Source organism: Dromiciops gliroides, chromosome 1, assembly GCF_019393635.1.
Source record: "Dromiciops gliroides isolate mDroGli1 chromosome 1, mDroGli1.pri, whole genome shotgun sequence".
In the NCBI taxonomy this organism is placed as follows: Eukaryota; Metazoa; Chordata; class Mammalia; order Microbiotheria; family Microbiotheriidae; genus Dromiciops; species Dromiciops gliroides.
This window is the reverse complement of record NC_057861.1, coordinates 63,974,634-63,993,389: the sequence shown is the minus strand read 5'-3', so window position 1 is coordinate 63,993,389 and position 18,756 is coordinate 63,974,634. Positions and strand designations below refer to the sequence as shown.

The following is an 18,756-nucleotide window of genomic DNA, read 5'->3' as shown; positions in this document are numbered from 1 at the left end:
ATATAATTATGGATTTGAGTCAGATTAAACTCTGAGGATGGGGTCTGGAAGGTACCCAGCCCTGCCCCAGTATAGTTCGTTTAGAAGTTTATTGCTTGTCAAATTCTCACTGTCTCCTTTAAGTTTTATTGCCAATTAACAGTATTTTTACTTCTGCTCAGTCTCCCCACTTGTCAGCTGCATATTAATTTTGTCTGCAATCCATCATGTGTCAGAACCCCAGTCAGTGGGTCAGGGAGTTAGCCCACCAATTCAATACTCGGGACTCAAGAAGAAAGGACGGGGCTCGGAACAGGATGCAGCAATTGAGTTGAGACTAGATGTTAAGTGACATGTCTCTTTTTCTCAGAGCAGAATCCCCTTGACCCTAGGGTCCCAACAATGTGTTATTCTTTTATTCTTTATTCTATTTCTTTGACTTCCCAACATAGCCGAAGATAAATTTTAACCCTGTCATCCTTCTAGAATTAACAATGCTGAAGCACCTGAGTGACTCTTCCTGTTATTCAGGTTGAATATCTTTAGAGACAGGGGCCAGCAGAGGGGAGTCAGTGGGAACTGTGAGATCTGAAACATCTGACTGTCACTCCCCTGTTTCCTCTTCCTTTGGTTTGACCTTGTTTCCCCTCCCCTTTTCCCCCTTGTTCCTGGAACACATATGCATGTCTCCATACATTGATTACGAGCTGAACATGCACCCTGGGTGAGACAGGATTGGATGTTACATTGTGAGCGCGACCTAGTGTGTGTGGGGACTTCCCCTCTGACCAACATTCCTATATAAGGTCAAGGCGTGTATTAGCTGGCGCGGTTCAGGTATTGAACTTGCCCATTCCTATGGGAATGTAATAAATCTGTCTCTGCTTGACTTGGTGGTCTCCTCGAGTTATTTGGGTAAACTGAGGCAGTTTGCTCCATACACTCATCTTATAGCCTCTCATCTGGATTATAGCAATAGTCTTTGGACTGGCCTTCCAGCCTCAAGTTTTGCCCCCCATCTGCCAAATTTCTCAAGGGCTGACCTCATCTTTTGCCTGCTCCAGCAGCTCTCTATTGTCCTTAGGTGAAAATACAAATGTTTATTAGACCATTTGATACCAGCCCATCTTTCTAGGCTTACTGTGCATTTTCCTCTTTTGGATGCTTTCTTTGTGTTCCAGACAAACCAGCCAGCTTGCTGTGTGCCATTATGTTCCCCTCTCCCCTTTGTGGTTTTGCACAGGTGTTACTCACCTCAAAAGCTAGAGTGAAGCCCTGCACTGGACTCTCTTCAAGCTCACTCAGAGTCCCCAGTTTCCTTCAGGGCTCAACTAAAGGGCTACCTCCTACATGAAGTTTATCCAGATTCCTGCCAGTCTCCAGTGCTCTCTCCCCACCCCAATTACTTATCAATGCCTTTATTTTTCACTCTAATAGAATGTAAATTTCTTTAGGATAGGGACATTTTTGTCTTTGTATTCCCAAGGTCTAGCTCAGTGACTGTGCTTAATAAATGCTTGTAGAGTCTATGAACAGAACCAAGATCTCCTGCCTCTCCATTCAGACCTTTTCCCACAGTATCATAGTTTCCTCATTTGTAAAAAGTGGGGGGGGGGGGAGGGAGAATATTTTGCTTCCCTCCCCAAGTAGCATTTGGAAGATCACTGAAGAAAATGAATGGCAAAGGGTTTGGGAAAGTATAAAGAATTCTACATTGGCAGATTCTTGTTACCAGATCTCCGTGGAATTAGCTATGCCATGGATGCCTTGCCAATTGCATTGTGGTACAGTGGCACCAGGACTGGATTTGGAGAGAGAAGACCCCGTTTTTGAGTCATGGCTCTCTTATTATCTAGCTATATGAACTAGGGTAAATCATCTCATCTTTGTGAGACTTAGTTTTCCTAAAGAATAGAGATAATAATAATTGCATTACCTTCTTCAGAAAGGCTGGGTTTTTTTTGGGAGGGGGGGGATGAAATAATGTAGGTGGAAGGGCTATACATATCTAGGCTGTTGCTATTTCCAACAATATTATTTCCTAGGAGAATCACCAGAGCTGACCTGGGAGTCAGTTTCCTTAACTCCTCCCCCTTAACCCTGTCCCTAGTTGAACTCAATCACAGAATGAGAGTTATAAGGGATTTCAGCAGCCATCTAGAGCAACCCACACATAAAAAAACAAACAACAACAACAAAACCCATCCTGGCTAGGTTTCTGTAATGTTAAGGTTGCATCATCTGAATTGTCCAACACTAATATCCTGCTTCTGGAGCCACAGTGAAAAATCCCCTCACAGTTGAATTAGGTCTGGGCTGGGTGATCTGTTCCTACAAGGACCAGCTCAAGTCCTGCTTCCTGGAAACCTTCCCAGATTGGTAAGGAGCCTTGAAACCCTATGGATTGTAGCTGGAGGAGAGAAAAATTTGAGATGTTTGATGTCTGCAAATATCAGTACAAAATGGAAGACATTAAAATTATTATTACTGGTTAAAAATATAGAAAAGTAGATCAATCACATTCATCTCCTTACCTCTACTCACATAGTCACCACCCAAGTTTAGACTCTGATTATTTCTTGCTTGGACTCTTTATTTCTTTCTTTTTTTTTTAGTGAGGCAATTGGGGTTAAGTGACTCTTGCCCAGGGTCACACAGCCAGTAAGTATTAAGTGTCTGAGGCCACATTTGAACTCAGGTACTCCTGACTCCAGGGCTGGTGCTTTATCCACTGCGCCACCTAGCTGCCCTTGCTTGAACTCTTTCAACAGATTCCCTGCCTTTTTTTTTTTTTTGGTGAGGCAATTGGGGTTAAGTGACTCTTGCCCAGGGTCACACAGCCAGTAAGTATTAAGTGTCTGAGGCCACATTTGAACTCAGGTACTCCTGACTCCAGGGCTGGTGCTTTATCCACTGCGCCACCTAGCTGCCCCCTGATTGATTCCCTGCCTTCTTGAAGAACACCAGTGACATTAGGAGGGTGGTGTCTTGACTTGCAAGAAAATTGAATTTAAGTGAGGCAGAGCTGTGCGAAGTCATCAGCCTCACTCTTCTCCAGTCATTGGAGTCCAGTGGCAAGACATAGGTCAGGACAACTGGCTCCTGATGCAGTTGGAAACCCTGAGCCTTTTTAATTTTTTTTATTATTTTATTTTTTTTAGTGAGGCAATTGGGGTTAAGTGACTTGCCCAGGGTCACACAGCTAGTTAAGTATTAAGTGTCTGAGGCCGGATTTGAACTCAGGTACTCCTGACTCCAGGGCCGGTGCTCTATCCACTGCGCCATCTAGCTGCCCCAACCCTGAGCCTTTTTAAGCTAAGGTCTTTCCCAGGTCTCACTTTGGGCAATGTCCATTCAATAATTAAAGGCAAAGTAAGAATTGAGGCAAAAGATGGTATGGTTTGCCTTCATAAAAGAGTCAATTTGGGAGGGGAAGACCCTCAACAAAATGTTATTTATATCACTCTGAGTCAGCAAAACCCAAACAATGAGCCAAGTGGGGCTTGGGTTGGGACCTATTTTTGGCCAATCGATGAAAGCCAGAGTGATTTGATTCAAGTAGCTCTATCTGAATCAGGATGGACTTTAACAAAGTCTAGTTTTCCAGAGCTATATTTCAAGAAATCATCAATGAAAAATATGTGAGACAAAATAATTAATGAAGAGCAGCTGGGTATCACAGTGGATAGAGCATTGGGCTTGGAAACAAGAATCATTTTTCTGAGTTCGAATCTGGCCTCAGACACTAGCTGTATGACCCTGGGCTTAATCCTGTTTGCCTCAGTTTCCTCATCTGTAAAATGAACTGGAGAAGGAAATGTCAGAGAAGAAAACCTGGGCCATGAAGAGTCAGACAGGACTGAAACAACAACAACAACAAATTGTCTCTAGAATAAAATATTCCTCTGGAATTTATTTTCCTTAACAATCCATCTCCAATGTATCATTTTTGTTGCCCCTCACACACTGTACAATCCAATTAAATTGACCTATTTGCTGTTCTTTGTATATAACATTCCATCGCTGTCTTTGTACAGGCAAATTCCCCATGCTTGGAATACTCTCTATCCCTGTCTTGGAATTCCTGGCTCCCTTTTGAGACTCAATTCAAACCTGCCTTTCACATGTAGTCTCTCCTGATCTCCTCCCCTACCCAGTTGTTCCCCTTCCTAAAAAAAGACTTCAGGGGGCAGCTAGGTGGTGCAGTGGATAAAGCACTGGCCCTGGATTCAGGAGAACCTGATTTCAATTCCGGCCTCAGACACTTGACACTTAATAGCTGTGTGACCCTAGGCAAGTCACTTAACCCTCATTGTCCCGCAAAAAACAAACAAAAAAAAAGGTAGAAAAAAGACTTCATATATATTTTATGTATTTATTTATCCAGGTACCTGTTATTTCTCCTAAAAAACAAAAGTTCTTTGAAAAGAATGATGTCTCTTTTTAAAAACCTTTTTATTCCCAGTGCCTAGCACAGTGCCTGGCACAGAAAATGCATTGAATAGATACTGAATTGAATCAGAGGAACAGACTAGATGAAGCAAAATCTAGAAGGAAATGAACATAGAGGCCCAATGTTCAATAAACCCAAGAATACAACCCATTAGGGGAATACTTCTCTAGTTGACAAGACCCAATGGGGAACCTAGAAATCAGTTTGACAGAAAATTGGTTTAGGCAGCATCTTATACAACATGTCACAATAACATCTGAATAGATACCTGACTGTCATGGGGTGCAGAGCACCCCAGAAATTCTCTGGGGCACATCAAGGAACCTTTTCTTTGAGAAACTAAACCAGAGGACAGATAACACCTAGAAGAGATAAGTGGAACCAAATCGGACTGAGCTAGCTTTGGAACCTCCACCCTTCATTCTGGTCTCCCTTACCCTGGGGAGAATAATTTGGGTGTGGCTGCAGCCTTTATGTTCTGAAGAGGGATCCTTAGCCACCCCTCACCCAATTCCTCTAGTCACTACCAGTGGGGGATGGTCCTCCACTCCTCACCCAATTCCCTCAGCTACCACCAGTGGGGGATGGTCCTCTCTCACTAAAGGCAGATGGTCCACCCCCATCAGTCCTCTATAAAAGTACCTTCCAGTCTCCTGTTCGAGGAGATTTGGTACCTCTGAGCCATGTGCTTTATGCCAATCTCCCCATGAAAGTCTAAGGATTTCTTTCATGGTTTCCCTCCCCCCACCCTTCCCTTCCCTTGCTCCTAAATAAACTATCACCTTATTCTAAGTTTTGTGTGCAAGAGGGTGTAATTCTTTAAAGAGGAATTCCTAAGAACCCCAACTCCCACCAACCCGTACCCCATTTTCCCACCACATCATGACCTATATATAAAAGGTCACATTACTTCAAAATGAGAAGAAAATGGAAGAAGATGCCTTTCATATTTGGCTATGGAGAGAATTCTTTACTAAACAACAGATAGGTGAAATTATGGGGGAAAAAAGACACTTTTGGTTTTGAGGGTAACTATGTGGTAACTATTGGATAAAGCAGAATATGATTAGAGTTCAAATCTGAGCTCAGACACTTACAAGCTGTGTGACCCAGGGCAAATCACTTATCCCCTGTTTGCCTCAGTTCCTGATCTGTAAAATAGGGGTAATAATAGCACCAACCTCTTGGAGTTGTTGTGAGGATCAAGGGAGATAATAATTACAAATCACTTAGGACAGTATGTGGCACTTAAAGAGCTATGTGTTAGCTGTGATTATTATAGTATAAAATTTTAAAGCTTAAATGAAACAAATACAACTAGAGTAACATAGTAGCCAGTGATCAGGAAAATTCTTTGCATCAAATGTAGCTGATTAAAAGTTTAATTTAAGAAATTGTCACAAAAAGATAAGACCAGAACCATTCTCCAAAAGATAAGTGGGCAAAAGATATGAACAAATGATTTTCAAAAGAAATGTAAACTATCAGCAAACATAGAACTTAGTTGCTTGGTTTGGTTTGACCGTTTCTTTATCTGGGATTGGAGGGGAAGGCATATTGGAGAATGGAGTCCCAACAGAAATAGTCATCATTAATTGTATCACTTTGTTATAAGAGAGGGTTATGTTGGGGATGGGAGAGGAATTACTGAGATGTGGCAGTAATATTTAAAAAAATATCAATAAAACAGACCTGTGCATGAGGTGAGACCCCCGAGGCTGAATTCTGGATCAGATAAGATGGCCTGGCTGCCCTGCAGAATTAATTAAGGAAACCCAGCTTTTGCTGGCAGAACCAGATGAAAGTAACACATGTTATTTTCATGTGGTCATTGCAGGCCCACAGGATTCCCTCTCTGAGGGAGGGACTTTTTTTGGGTTTTTTGGTTTTTTTTTTTGCGGGGTAAAGGGGGTTAAGTGACTTGCCCAGGGTCACACAGCTAGTAAGTGTCAAGTGTCTGAGGCCAGATTTGAACTCAGGTACTCCTGAATCCAGGGCCATTGCTTTATCCACTTCGCCACCTAGCTGTCCCCCTGAGGGAGGGACTTTTAAATTTGAATTATATCTTCCAGAAGAATACCCAATGGCAGCTCCTAAAGTATGTTTCATGACCAAAATTTTATCAGCTTAATGTGGACAAGTTAGGAAGAATAAGTTTAGATATTTTGAATGTTTTTTTTTTTTTAGTGAGGCAATTGGGGTTAAGTGACTTGCCCAGGGTCACACAGCTAGTAAGTGTTAAGTGTCTGAGGCCGGATTTGAACTCAGGTACTCCTGACTCCAAGGCCAGTGCTCTATCCACTGTGCCATCTAGCTGCCCCCCCCCTTTTTTTTATTTTTTTAGGTTTAGATATTTTGAAAGATAAATGGTCTCCAGCATTGCAGATCCATATAGTGCTGCTCTCAATCCAGGCTTTGTTAAGTGCTCCCAATCCAGATGATACATTAGCAAATGATGTAGCTGAGCAGAGGAAGACCAAAATAGCCCAAGCCATAGAAACAGCCAGAGCGTGGACTATGCTATATGCCATGAATAATATTTAAATTCAATTTCAACATCAGGTGTGCATCACTTCTCCTGTTCTGTCAAGACCTCTTCCTTTTTTGTTTGCATTTAATGGCTTAGAAAATTACAGACCCCCCCCCCCCCCAGACCATCTTCAGTCCTTTGGTGATTAAATGCACAAATTAGCAAATCTGTCTTGTCCTGATTCACTGTTGTAATGCATGAGCAGAGGCTAGAAGTATCATTTGAATTGTTGTGAAATTGTTTAAAAGCCCTAGCCCAGCTCTGCTTTTATTCATTTCACCCATCATGGTTTAAGTATCAGCACTGTGAATGAAAGTAGTCAGTTAGCTGCAGGGGTGTGTCTTTTTTTCCTTCAAGTTTTGTGGGTTCCTTTTCCCTTTTTATGGTGATGCTAATTGCATTGGTTAAAGCAGCTAACCAACTATACTTTAGAATATGCCCTCTAGCCAAGTCTAACTCCTTAGATGCCATAGATGGACAAGCTTGGTTTGAATAAAAATGGAAATATTAAACATCACAGCCCTCACTAATATCATGATTCTGCAGTCAAGTGTGGAAACCTCCCTTCAAGAAAAGCTTGTGGGAAAACAAAAACAAAACCAGAAAACAAACAAACAAACAAACAAAAAAAGAAAAGCTTGTGGGGGCAGCTAGGTGGCACAGTGGATAAAGCACCAGCCCTGGATTCAGGAGTACCTGAGTTCAAATCCGGCCTCAGACACTTGACACTTACTAGCTGTGTGACCCTGGGCAAGTCACTTAACCCTCATTGCCTTGCCCCCCCAAAAAAGAAAAGCTTGTGACCATTTTGTATGGCTTGATTTCTGTATATCTTATGTTTTAGTAAAATATTTTTTGTTATTCTAAAAAAAATCAATAAAAGAAACAACCCCCCACACCATTCAGTTCTTACTAAAAAAAAAAAAAAGAATGTTTCTATAGGACTTTCCTCTCAACTGCCCAGTCAAGTAGGTAGTTCAAGTATTATTATTTCAATTTTATAGATGGAGAAGTTGACAGAGAGGTTAATGCAGTTAGTAACATAGCCAAAATTGAAACCAGGTTTCATGGTTAATGTGCTTTCTTTGTACTATACCATCCTGCCCTCTACTGGAAGAGGGGTTTTACTCATTTTGTTAGGTTTCAGAAAGTAGAACGAGGACCCCGGTGGGGCAGATTTTGGGTTGATATAAAGACAAACTTCCTAACAATGAGAACCATCCCAAAGTGCAATGGGCTGCCTTGAGAGCTCCCCATCACTGAAGAGCTTCCCATGAAAACTAGATGACCACCTGCTAAAGATGTCATAGAGAGGATTCATCCTTGAGAGTGGTGGTGGTTAGACTACATGACCCCTGAGGTCCTTTCGAACTCTGAGAAGGCACTCTAGCCCCCTATAACTTCTCTCTTTCTCCTCTTAATCCCATATTAATTGCTTGTTCTCCTTCATTATTCACTGAACTTGCTGGTTGGTCCCCCTACCTCAAGTCTTTCCCCACTCCAAATCTATCTTCCACTCATCTGTCAAATTGGTCTTCCTAAAATCAAAGCCTGACCACCTCAAGCTCCTCTCCTCCATTCAATAAACTCTGGTGGCTTCCTATTGCTGCCAGGATCAAATATAACATTTTTTGGTTGGCTTCCAAAGCTCTTCATAAACTGGCTCTTTCCCACCTTTCCAGTCTTCATTCTGTACAATTCAGTGATACTGTTCTCCTTGTTCTTCTTTTTCTTTTTTATTGCAGGGCAATGGGGGTTAAGTAACTTGCCCAGAGTCATACAGCTAGTAAGTGTCAAGTGTCTGAGGCCAGATTTGAACTCAGGTCCTCCTGAATCCAGGGCCAGTGCTTCATTGGATGTTTTATCCACAGCACCACCCAGCTGTCCCCCTCCCCCAACTACTTTTATGATAGGTAGTCCTCTGCCTTTTTCTTGAACACTTCTAGGGATGAGGAACTTGTTACTTTTCTAGATGGCCAATTCCACTTTTGGACATCTTGAATTGTTAGGATGTGGTGGGCCATAACATTGGATCAGGAGTCACACAGACGCTGTTCTAATCCTGCCTTTGACACTGTGCCACTTCAGACAAGTCACAACCTCTCTGAGCCCATTTTCTCACCAGTAAAATAAGGTGGTTGGATTAAATGGCTCCTAAGATTCCTCTCAGCTTTAAATATATGACCCTATGAAATTCTTCCTTTTATTGGAATAAACACGATATTGCTGATCTGGTCTGATCAAGACAGAAAACCCTCAGAACTCTGTGGAATGGGACAGAGAGTGCTGACTGACCCTTACCAACAGTGTCACTTGGGACAACTCTGTCAATGGGCCTCAGTTTTCTCATCTGTACAGCAGAATGATAGGCTTGGATTACTTGACCTTTAGAGCTATTATCATCTTAGGATCTTATTAGGTTTTGATTTCTGAGGGGTGAGACATTTACTTAGTAACAGAAGAAAGGGATCTTCCTTTTCCTCTGTCCAGGTAAAAATACCTTACTGGCCAACCCAATTCCTGCTAGTCCCCTATTGCCCTGAGGCAAAAAAGCTGACTGTTCCCTGGGGCTAAGCCTTCTTGGGGATGGGGGAGTGGGGAAAGGCAGGGTGGAAAGAAATGAAGCTGGTCTCTTGGCCTACCTTAGAGAGGCAGAGGGAGAGAGGGAAGAGGGGAAAGAGGGCAGCTGGCTGGTAGGCATATGCTAAGGGGAAGAAGGCAGGTAGGAATACAATTGGGAGAAAACATGAGGGGAAATAGGTCAGGGTCCCTGACCCTCCCCACCTCTCAATAATATCTCCTAGGGTTCACTCATGTGAGAAGCAAACTATGCTTAGGGCAGGTAATGGGAAAAAAAAAACACTTGTATTCTTATTAACTCTGCTATTGTGAATCAGGTCACTATTTTGGTTCAATTACTCTTCCCTTTGGAGGCCTCAGCTTCCCCCTCTCCAAAATGGAATTGAGGGGCAGCTAGGTGGCACAGTGGATAAAAACACCAGCCCAGGATTCAGGAGGACCTGAGTTCAAATCTGGCTTCAGACAATTGACACTTACTAGCTGTGTGACCTTGGGCAAGTCACTTAACCCTCATTTGTCCTGCCCCCCCCCCCCAAATGGAGTTGGACCAGATGGTCTCTAAAAATCTATTCTCTTCATGAAATTTCTCTCAGCCTGTGTCTCCATACTGGCCCCAGAAAGCCCTCCCGGATTGCTTCATTTCCTTCTCTGAGCTTTAGCTGCTGCTGCATGGGAGCCACTTAGTAAAAAATGAAAAGAACTCATATTGCTTTAACAATTTCCTCTGTCTTCCTGAAAATAATAAGGAACAAAGAAATTTTCTCCGATGTGTTGATGTGGAAACTGAAGCCCAGGAAGGAAGAAATTCTCCCCACTTTATAGAAGTAAAAATGGGAGGCCCACAGAGGGCAACACATTTGTCAAAGGTCACACAGTCAGTCCATGACACCCTGCAGTTGAACCCAGTTCTGAGCCCAGGGCTTTTTGGAGTCCATTATGATTGCTTCAAGATGCCTCAGACTAAACTGTCTGATCAGTTCACTGTCCCTCTCTGAGCCTCAGTTTCCTTATCTAAAAATAGGCACAATGATACTAGGGGAACAGCTTGGCCTAGGAGACAGCAGGCTACACTGAGTTAGGAAGATGTGGATTTAAATCCCCTCACAGACTCATGCTAGTTTTGTGACTCTGGGCAGCCTCATTTAATTCCGTCTCAGCCAACTCTCTCAGACAATTAGTTATTGGGTAAGCAGGTGTGGCTCTACATTGGCAGAGGGAGTTTTCTCTCTCTCTCTCTTTTTTGGCGGGGCAATGAGGGTTAAGTGACTTGCCCAGGGTCACACAGCTAGTAAGTGTCAAATGTCTGAGGCTGGATTTGAACTCAGGTCCTCCTGAATCCAGGGCTGGTGCTTTATTCACTGCACCAACTAGCTGTCCTGTCAGAGGGAGTTTTCTATTTCTTTTTTTTTTTTTTTGTGGGGCAATGGGGATTAAGTGACTTGCCCAGGGTCACACAGCTAGTAAGTGTCAAGTGTCTGAGGCCAGATTTGAACTCAGGTACTCCTGAATCCAGGGCTGGTGCTTTATCCACTGAGCCACCTAGCCGCCCCAAGAGGGAGTTTTCTCATTGGGAATTTCCCCTTTACCAATGAAATCATTAGTTCTGGTCCAAAGGAAAGACTTGTACTTCCTCTCACACCCTGTTGTGAGCTCCTTGAAAGCAGGGATGGACCTTTTACCCTTCTTTGTTTTCCCGGTGCTTAGCAGTGGCAGCTCACAGTGGGTGAGTGATAAATGTTTATTGATTGACTGTTATGGTGAAAGCTTACTGTAAACCATCCGGTGATCTAGAAACAGGAGCAATTGTAAGCAATGATAATGTGTGTCATTTTTTTTTTTTTTTTGGTGAGGCAATTAGGGTTAAGTGACTTGCCTAGGGTCACACAGCTAGTAAGTGTCAAGTGTCTGAAGTCGGATTTGAACTCAGGTACTCCTGAATCCAGGGCTGGTGCTTTATCTACTGTGCCACCTAGCCGCCCCAATGTGTGTCATTTTTAATTATGGCGTGATGGTATTCCAGAAGACATGCTGCTCTCCCTGGCCCCCTCATTTTAGAGAGGAGACAGAGGCCCAGAAATGGGATATGACTTGTCCAAAAAGCTCCTTAGAGAGCTGGGGCTCCATCCCTTATCTTTTTTCTTTCCCATTATACTACATTGCCTCTGAGCCTGATTGGAGATTTTATGGTCAGAGTAGGATGGAGTTGGGGTTAGCAAAAGCTGCCCGCATATATTAGACTATAATGCCAGAAGAGGGCAGGTCTGGCCTGCCTGTGGGAGCAGGTCCTTTTTGGGGTGAAGTCATACATGGGGGAGCCAGGGGCTAGAATCCAAAAGCTTTCCAACCCCCCCACCCCCGGGGTTATTGGTGTCAAGGGCAAAGGGAGGCAAGAGCCAAAGGAGGAAGTTAAGCAAAAGGTTTATTCACCCCTAGCTGACCTAGCTAGCCCAAGAAGAGCCAGGCCAGGACTGCCTCCTCAGGGCGGGCTCCCCAGCCCTTATCTCACAGCCAAACTAGTTTGACAGGAATCCAGGAGCCCAGGAATGAATCTGAGAGGTTGGGCCTTTAGGCCAGCAAGCCTCCAGAGTCCTGGAGCTGGCCACAGGATCATCCAATTTAGAGCTAGGAAAGACTTTACAGATCAATCTCTTCACTTTACAGAAACTGAGGCCCAGTGAAGGAAAATGACTAACTTAGGGACACCAAGTTGGTAAGTAGCAGAGCTCAAGATATGAACCCAGGTCTTCTGACTCCAAATTCAATCTTCTTTTCACTATACCACAACACCTCTCATTAAACTCCTTTGTTTCTCATGAGTGGGGAGAAATGCCCCTGTAATTAATCTTGGCCCTACAAATTCTCCAGCCCATCCACCTTTTACAGAGATCAGAATAAGAAAACCCCAAAGTTGGAAGGACCATCAAAAGTCAAATAGACCCCTTCTCCCCAAAACATCTTCTTAGGTCCCTGCTTAGGTCCCCCCACCTCTAATGGGGTGGGTGAAATTCTCTGACCTGTTGAGTTAGCCCCTTCCATTACTGGACAGCTCTAGCTGGAAGCTGAAAAGGCTTGCAGTATTGACTTGGGGATGGGCTCTGTGTTTGGTCTTAGCATCAGTCTCTTTTGAGTTTTGTGTTTTGGCATGAGAGTGGTCTTTTCTGGGTAATTAACTTGGGTCATGAAACTATCTGCTAAGATATGGAGGGGCTGCCATCTCTACCGATGAAGGGAGTGCTCATAGCAAGGAAAATGGGAAAAATCTCTAAGTATTGACTTTAAAAGAATGAATATCTATCTACCTACTTTTTTTTTTTTTTTGGTGAGGCAATGGGGGTTAAGTGACTTGCCCACGGTCACACAGCTATTAAGTGTCAAGTGTCTGAGGCCAGATTTGAACTCAGGTCCTCCTGACTCCAGGGCTTGTGCTCTATCCACTGTGACACCTAGCTGTCCCTACCTATCTACTTTTAAAGTCTTTTAAGTATTGACTTGAATAGAATGAATATATATATATATATATATATATATATATATCTTCTTTTAAAGTCAATACTTAAAGATGGATAGACAGATAGAGATAGGGCACATAACAAACACCAAATAAATCTCCTATCTCTATCCATCCATCCACCCACCCACTCACCCATCCATCCATCCATCTACCCATCCATGCATGCATGCATCCATCTACCTACCCACCCACCCACTCACCCATCCACCCATCCATCCATCCATCCACCCATCTATCCAGGGACTGGACTAAGATTCTATTGGTATAGAAAACTCCCAGTGAGAACTCCGCTCTGTCAATGCAGGTCAGCACCTTCTCTTCAACTTAAAAGTCTTAGAGTTGCCTGGGGGCACTGCAGGTTTAAGTGACTTGTTCAGGGGCAAACGGTTTAGGTTACATATGGGACTTGAACCCAGGTTCTGTCTGTGAAGTTGGTTTTCCAACCACCCTGAGGCACTGCCTCTCATTCTTTCTTTTGCTGCAATGAAATGTTTCCCTTTCTATGACCTGTTGGTAGCTAAGTGATACAGTAGATAAGAATACTGGACCTGGAGTTAGGAAGACCTGTGTTCAAATGCAGCCTCAGACATTTACTGGTTGTGTAACCTTGAGAAAGTCATTTACCCCTTGTTTGCTTCTGTTTCTTCAGCTGGAAAATAGGGATAATAATAACACCTCTCAGAGTTGTGAGGATCAGATGAGATAATATTGATAAAGCGCTTAGCACAAGTGCCTGGCACAGAGTGGAGGTTTAATAAATGTTTGTTCCTTCCTCTTCCTTCTCCTGCATTGGTCCTAGGGAGAGATATTAGACTAACTCTCAGGGGGCCAGCTAGGTGGTGCAGTGGATAAAGCACCAGCCATGGATTCAGGAGGACCTGAGTTCAAATCCAGCCTCAGGCACTTGACACTTACTAGCTGTGTGACCCTGGGCAAGTCACTTAACCCTCATTGCCCTGCAAAAAAAACACCAAAAAAAAAAGCATATATAGACTAAATCTCAGATATCTTCTAACTTTAAACCCAGTATACTGAGCATTATGGTCTAGAAGGAGTCTGACCCAAGCAGGGGCTAGAGTGGTCCCCATAGGAAGACTTTGACCCAAGCTTGCCTTTGATTTGATTTAGGATTAGTTTCTCAGAAGTCACAAAGCTCTGGTCACTGGGCTGCAATGGCCCTCCTCCCTGGAATCAAGGAAAAAAGTCCTATCCTGTAGCTTAGGGGCTGCTAGGCCAGCCCAGGCCCATTCCAAAGTCTGGCTCCTCCCTAACCAAACACACAGTTGGAACCAAAGCCCTCACCATGGACTTTCCCCTACACCCCTGCCACCAGGAAGTATACAAGGCCACTACTTCCCTCTTCAGGCCACCTACACTGGTCTGATGGGTCTGAACTGGCAGGGATTTTGTAAATTATGGGAATGAGACTGGGAGGTGGGGGATGGGTAGAAGATTGGGGGACCAACCCCTTCACCCCTCAAAAAAAAAAAGCCCACAGACCCAAGCCCACAAACCTCTTTCTCCACGTGGTCACTAATAGCCCTGTATTTTGAGTACTGCTAATCTTGCTGTTTGATTAAATACATTGTTAGAGTCATATTTAATGTCTAGCAAAGCACAGCTTTCTTCTCCATTGCCACCCCCCAAATCACTTCACTTTCAAGTCCCCACACTGAGCGCTCCCCCCTCTCCTCCGTCTGTCTGTCTGTCTGTCTCTCCCTCCCCCTTCCTCCCCCATCTCCTAGGGTTGGAGCTGAGCCCAAGTGAGTGAATGAGCAGGTTTCCTCTCAGGCTGGATTAGACAATCTCTACAATCAGCTCCTTTCACCTCTGAGATTCTGTGTTTCTCTGTGATCTGAGAGAATCACAAAATTGGAGGGCTGGGAAGGACCTCAGGAGCCATGTAATCCAAAGAATGGTTCTGGCCTTGAAGTGAAGAGGCTTGGGTTCTAGCCTTACTCTGCCACTGACATATAACCGCAGACAAGTTATCTGACCCCTCTGAGACTCAGTTTCCACATCTGTAAAATGAGAGGGTTGGATCAGATGATCTCTAAGGTTCCTTTCTACTCTGAAAGCCTATGATTTTATCCTCTGGGCCTCAGTTTCTTTCCTCTGTAAAATGGGGGTGAGATTCCTGGCTCTGGCCACCTTCCAGGGCTATCTTAGGATGAAGTAAGAGAATGGGTGAAAAGGTGCTTTAGAAATTAGGAAGCCCTATGAGAATGTGAGGGACCATTGGTATTGGCCCCAAGGAAGAGGGCAGGACACTCTTTGGCACTGGGCCAAGAGGGGAAAATCCACTGGGAAGAGGGTCCAGACTTGTGCCTGGTGAAAGACTGATGAAAGAGACCCTAAGGAATGGTGTTCAGGTCCACAGGCACTATGCATTCTGAGAATAGGAAGAGGAAAAGGAAGATCAAGAAAAGTGTCCCCCAAATTGGAGCTCAGGCCCCAGGGCTGGAAAGGGGAGAATAAGGCCTCATCTCAGAACAAAAGGCCAAGGAAATGTCATTCTTTCAGAGGTGCCACAGTGGATAGAGTGCTGGGCCTACAGTCAGGGAGACCCAAGTTCAAATGTGACCTCAGACACTGACTAGATGGGTGACCCTGAGCAAGTCACTTAATCTCTGTCTCAATTTCCTCAATTATAAAATGAGGATAATAATAGGATCTGTGTCTCAGGGTTGTTGAGAGGATCAAATGAGATTGTGATGCTTAATAAATGCTTCTTTCCTTTTTGCCTTCTGGGTAGAAGATCAAAGAATCTGGTGGGATGTGGGATCTTAGAGCTGATAAAGATTTTGCCTGGGTGAACCTCTGCCCAGAGGAATGCCTGAGTCTCCATTTTCCCATTCCTGGTCCTGGGCAGAGCTAGGGCTTGACTTGGTCCCTATTCCTAGACTTGGGTCCCCAACACTGGCCCCTGGACGCTAGAATCCAGTCACCTTAGAACAGAAAAAAGGCACCTTCTTGAGCCTCCTTGGCCCTGCCTCCTCTGAGGGCCAGTCCAGGTCTCTGGTCAGGTTGCATCTCACAAAGCCAGTTTGTGATTGCAATTGGCTGCTTCTTCCCAAGGAAACTACCCCAAGAGCTTGTTTTGTCTTAACCATTCTCCTGACAGTTGAGGAAGGGGCCAGATAGGATATCAATCCAGAAGCTTAAACTCCTTTTCAGCCTTAGCTTTGGGTTATGCCCCAGGGGACCTAGTGTCTCCATCCTGGGGATTGGGATTGAGAGATAGGGTTCCTCCCCAGGCCTGGCTCCCTTTGGGCAGTGGGCAGAGTATCTAACCTTCATTTTGCCTACCAGCCAAATAAGGATGTTTTCTGTACAGAATTTGAGACAGAAAAGGTCACCCCCAACAATGGACCCCCCCCTCCCCCAATCTCCACCTCCCATACCTGAGCCCATCTCTTCAACTATCATATTCCTAATCTGGAACACTTTTCAGGGCGGGATTGGAGGGGAGAAATCCTGCCTGTCCTTCGCTCCCCTGGTTACCTCAGTTCTGCCCTCCCTCTTCCCTTGGAGCCAAGTCTCTGGGAAGATTCCAGGAGACTCCTTGGAAGAGATAGGGTGAGCCTCCCTTCACTGAGTCCGATAGCCATTCCCCACTGCCCACCGGGAACCCTTCCAAGGTGTCTACTAGCAACCAGCGGCACGGAGGGGGCGAAGATTCTAGTTCCCCAGTCCTGAGCTTCCGGCATGCTGCCAGCCCTGGGGAGGGTTGGCAAGCTGATCCCTTACAAAACCATGTCAGATGCCGAGCAGGAGCCTGTTTCCTCTTTGGGAGAAGGGGTTGGAGGATTGGGAAGGACTAGGGTCTAACTGAGTTAGTGCGTGTACCTGTGAGGAGGCCGGCATGCAGAAGTTCCGTCCCAGTCAGGGACCATCACCCATGATCTAGGAGTGGGACTGGGGCGGGGCGGGGGGGCAAGATAAGGATGGGAGGAAACGCATGTTCTGTGTAAATGGGGAGGACATGGTACGCGCGCGCCTCAGTATGTATTTGCGGGGTGGGAGTGTTAGAAAAAAAAAGTTCTTACCTGTTTGGAGAGATGACGTCTGGACAGGTAGGAGGGGGACTGGGCATGAGTGGGGGAGTGGGAATCAGGAGGCTCCTAGCAGCTGCCCTTCTCCTTCACCAAGATGGGTCAGGTCTAGGCAGAATCGCTCCCGAGGAGTGGCAGTGGGGGCGTGTGAGTTAGCTAAGGAGGGAGGGGCTGCTTTTGCACAACTGCTTTCACTTTGAAGCACCTGATTTTAACCCCTGACTTTCCAGAGTTTAGCCCAGTTTAGGTATCTCTCTACCCAAAGGAAAGAAGCTGGCAGGGTGGGTGAGTTTCAGATCTCTACTTCGGTTCATGGAGATGGGACCCTGAAGACCCAGCCCAGTCTATCCACCTCCTTCCTTTCACATCTTTCTTCCCCATTTCTCCCAACTCCTTTTCCACAAGCTTCAGAACTAAGTCTAAGCAAGAGGTCCTTTTATTCTCCCTTGGGCTTTTATTAATTCGTTCCTTTGTTTGTTTATTTAGGAAGTAGGGGGTGGAGTGTCAGGAAAGTTCATCTTTCTGTATAATTTTGTTATTAACGGGACTACTTCTATATTTACATACAACTTTCATGTCATCTACACGAACCAATGAAAGGCAGAATGATACTATGGAAAAGGCCCTGGATTGGTAGTCAGGTACTTTGGTCTCCTGAGTGATTTGGGGTGAGTCATTGGGACTCTTTTCCCCCATCTTCATAATGAGGGGTTGGAACTCTATATAAGATCCCTTCCAGCTCTGACATTCTGAGGTCTATTTCAATTTAAAACAAGAATTCAGCATTGCTTCTTCCTAAGGATTGTCACTTCATAAGGTGAGAGGTCTAGTCTAACCCCCTCAGTTTAGAGATGGTAAGGACAGTGAGAATGAAGATTCATTCCTTGACTGAGTGCTCTTTCTTTCTCATATCCTGTTCACGCACTGACCATCACTGGGCCAGACTTGAAGACTGGGAAAAGGAGAGACAATGGACATTGTTTGGGGGTGAGAAGTGGTGTTGGAAATGGAGGACTGGCTACCTTAGGTACTTTGGGACACCCCCTTCATACATACAAGCCCAGACTTGTGTTTAATTTTTCTGTAGTTGCCAAAAGACACACTTATTTCAAAATAGCAGAATGTGGAAGAGAATTCTGTATTCTGTGTTTTAGGCATAAGCTTTTCAGGAATTTTTTAAAAAATTAATTTACATTATATGAATATAAGCAGTTCTGTAAAGTGGAGAGGAGAGACAGAGAGAGAGAAAGAGAGACACGGAGAGCGAGAGAGAGCGAGAGAGAGCGAGAGAGAGCGAGAGAGAGGGAGAGAGAGCAAGAGAGAGGGAGAGAGAGAGAGTGAGAGAGAGAGTGAGAGAGAGAGGGAGAGAGAGAGAAAATTCAGAAACAGAGGCATCCTGGTCTCTGAGAATCTCCTAAACTAAGCACTTTAGCCCTTTTGTGGGTATACCTATATACCTATAGCATTCCAGGGCAATACACACACTTCCACAATGGCATAAAACATACAGCCGTCAGGGTAAAGCTCAGTTGATTTTTGGTTCTGCAATGAACAATTGCCACTTAACTTTCAGCACCACTTGGAGAGTAATTTTCCTAAAAACCATTCGACACCCTCTGTGACCACTCCTTTTAAGGATTTGTCTTTA

General features: G+C 44.6%; 1 protein-coding gene across 1 annotated transcript in view; it reads right to left on the bottom strand.

The window, feature by feature from the left end:
* TJP3 (tight junction protein 3) overlaps positions 1 to 17,227 on the bottom strand; it is a 59,889-nt gene extending 42,662 nt beyond the window's left edge. Inside the window, exon 1 of the mRNA XM_043975245.1 lies at positions 17,103 to 17,227. The gene's annotated coding sequence lies outside the window, so the exon portion shown is untranslated. The remainder of the gene's footprint in view (positions 1 to 17,102) is intronic.
* Positions 17,228 to 18,756: the final 1,529 nt, after the last annotated feature.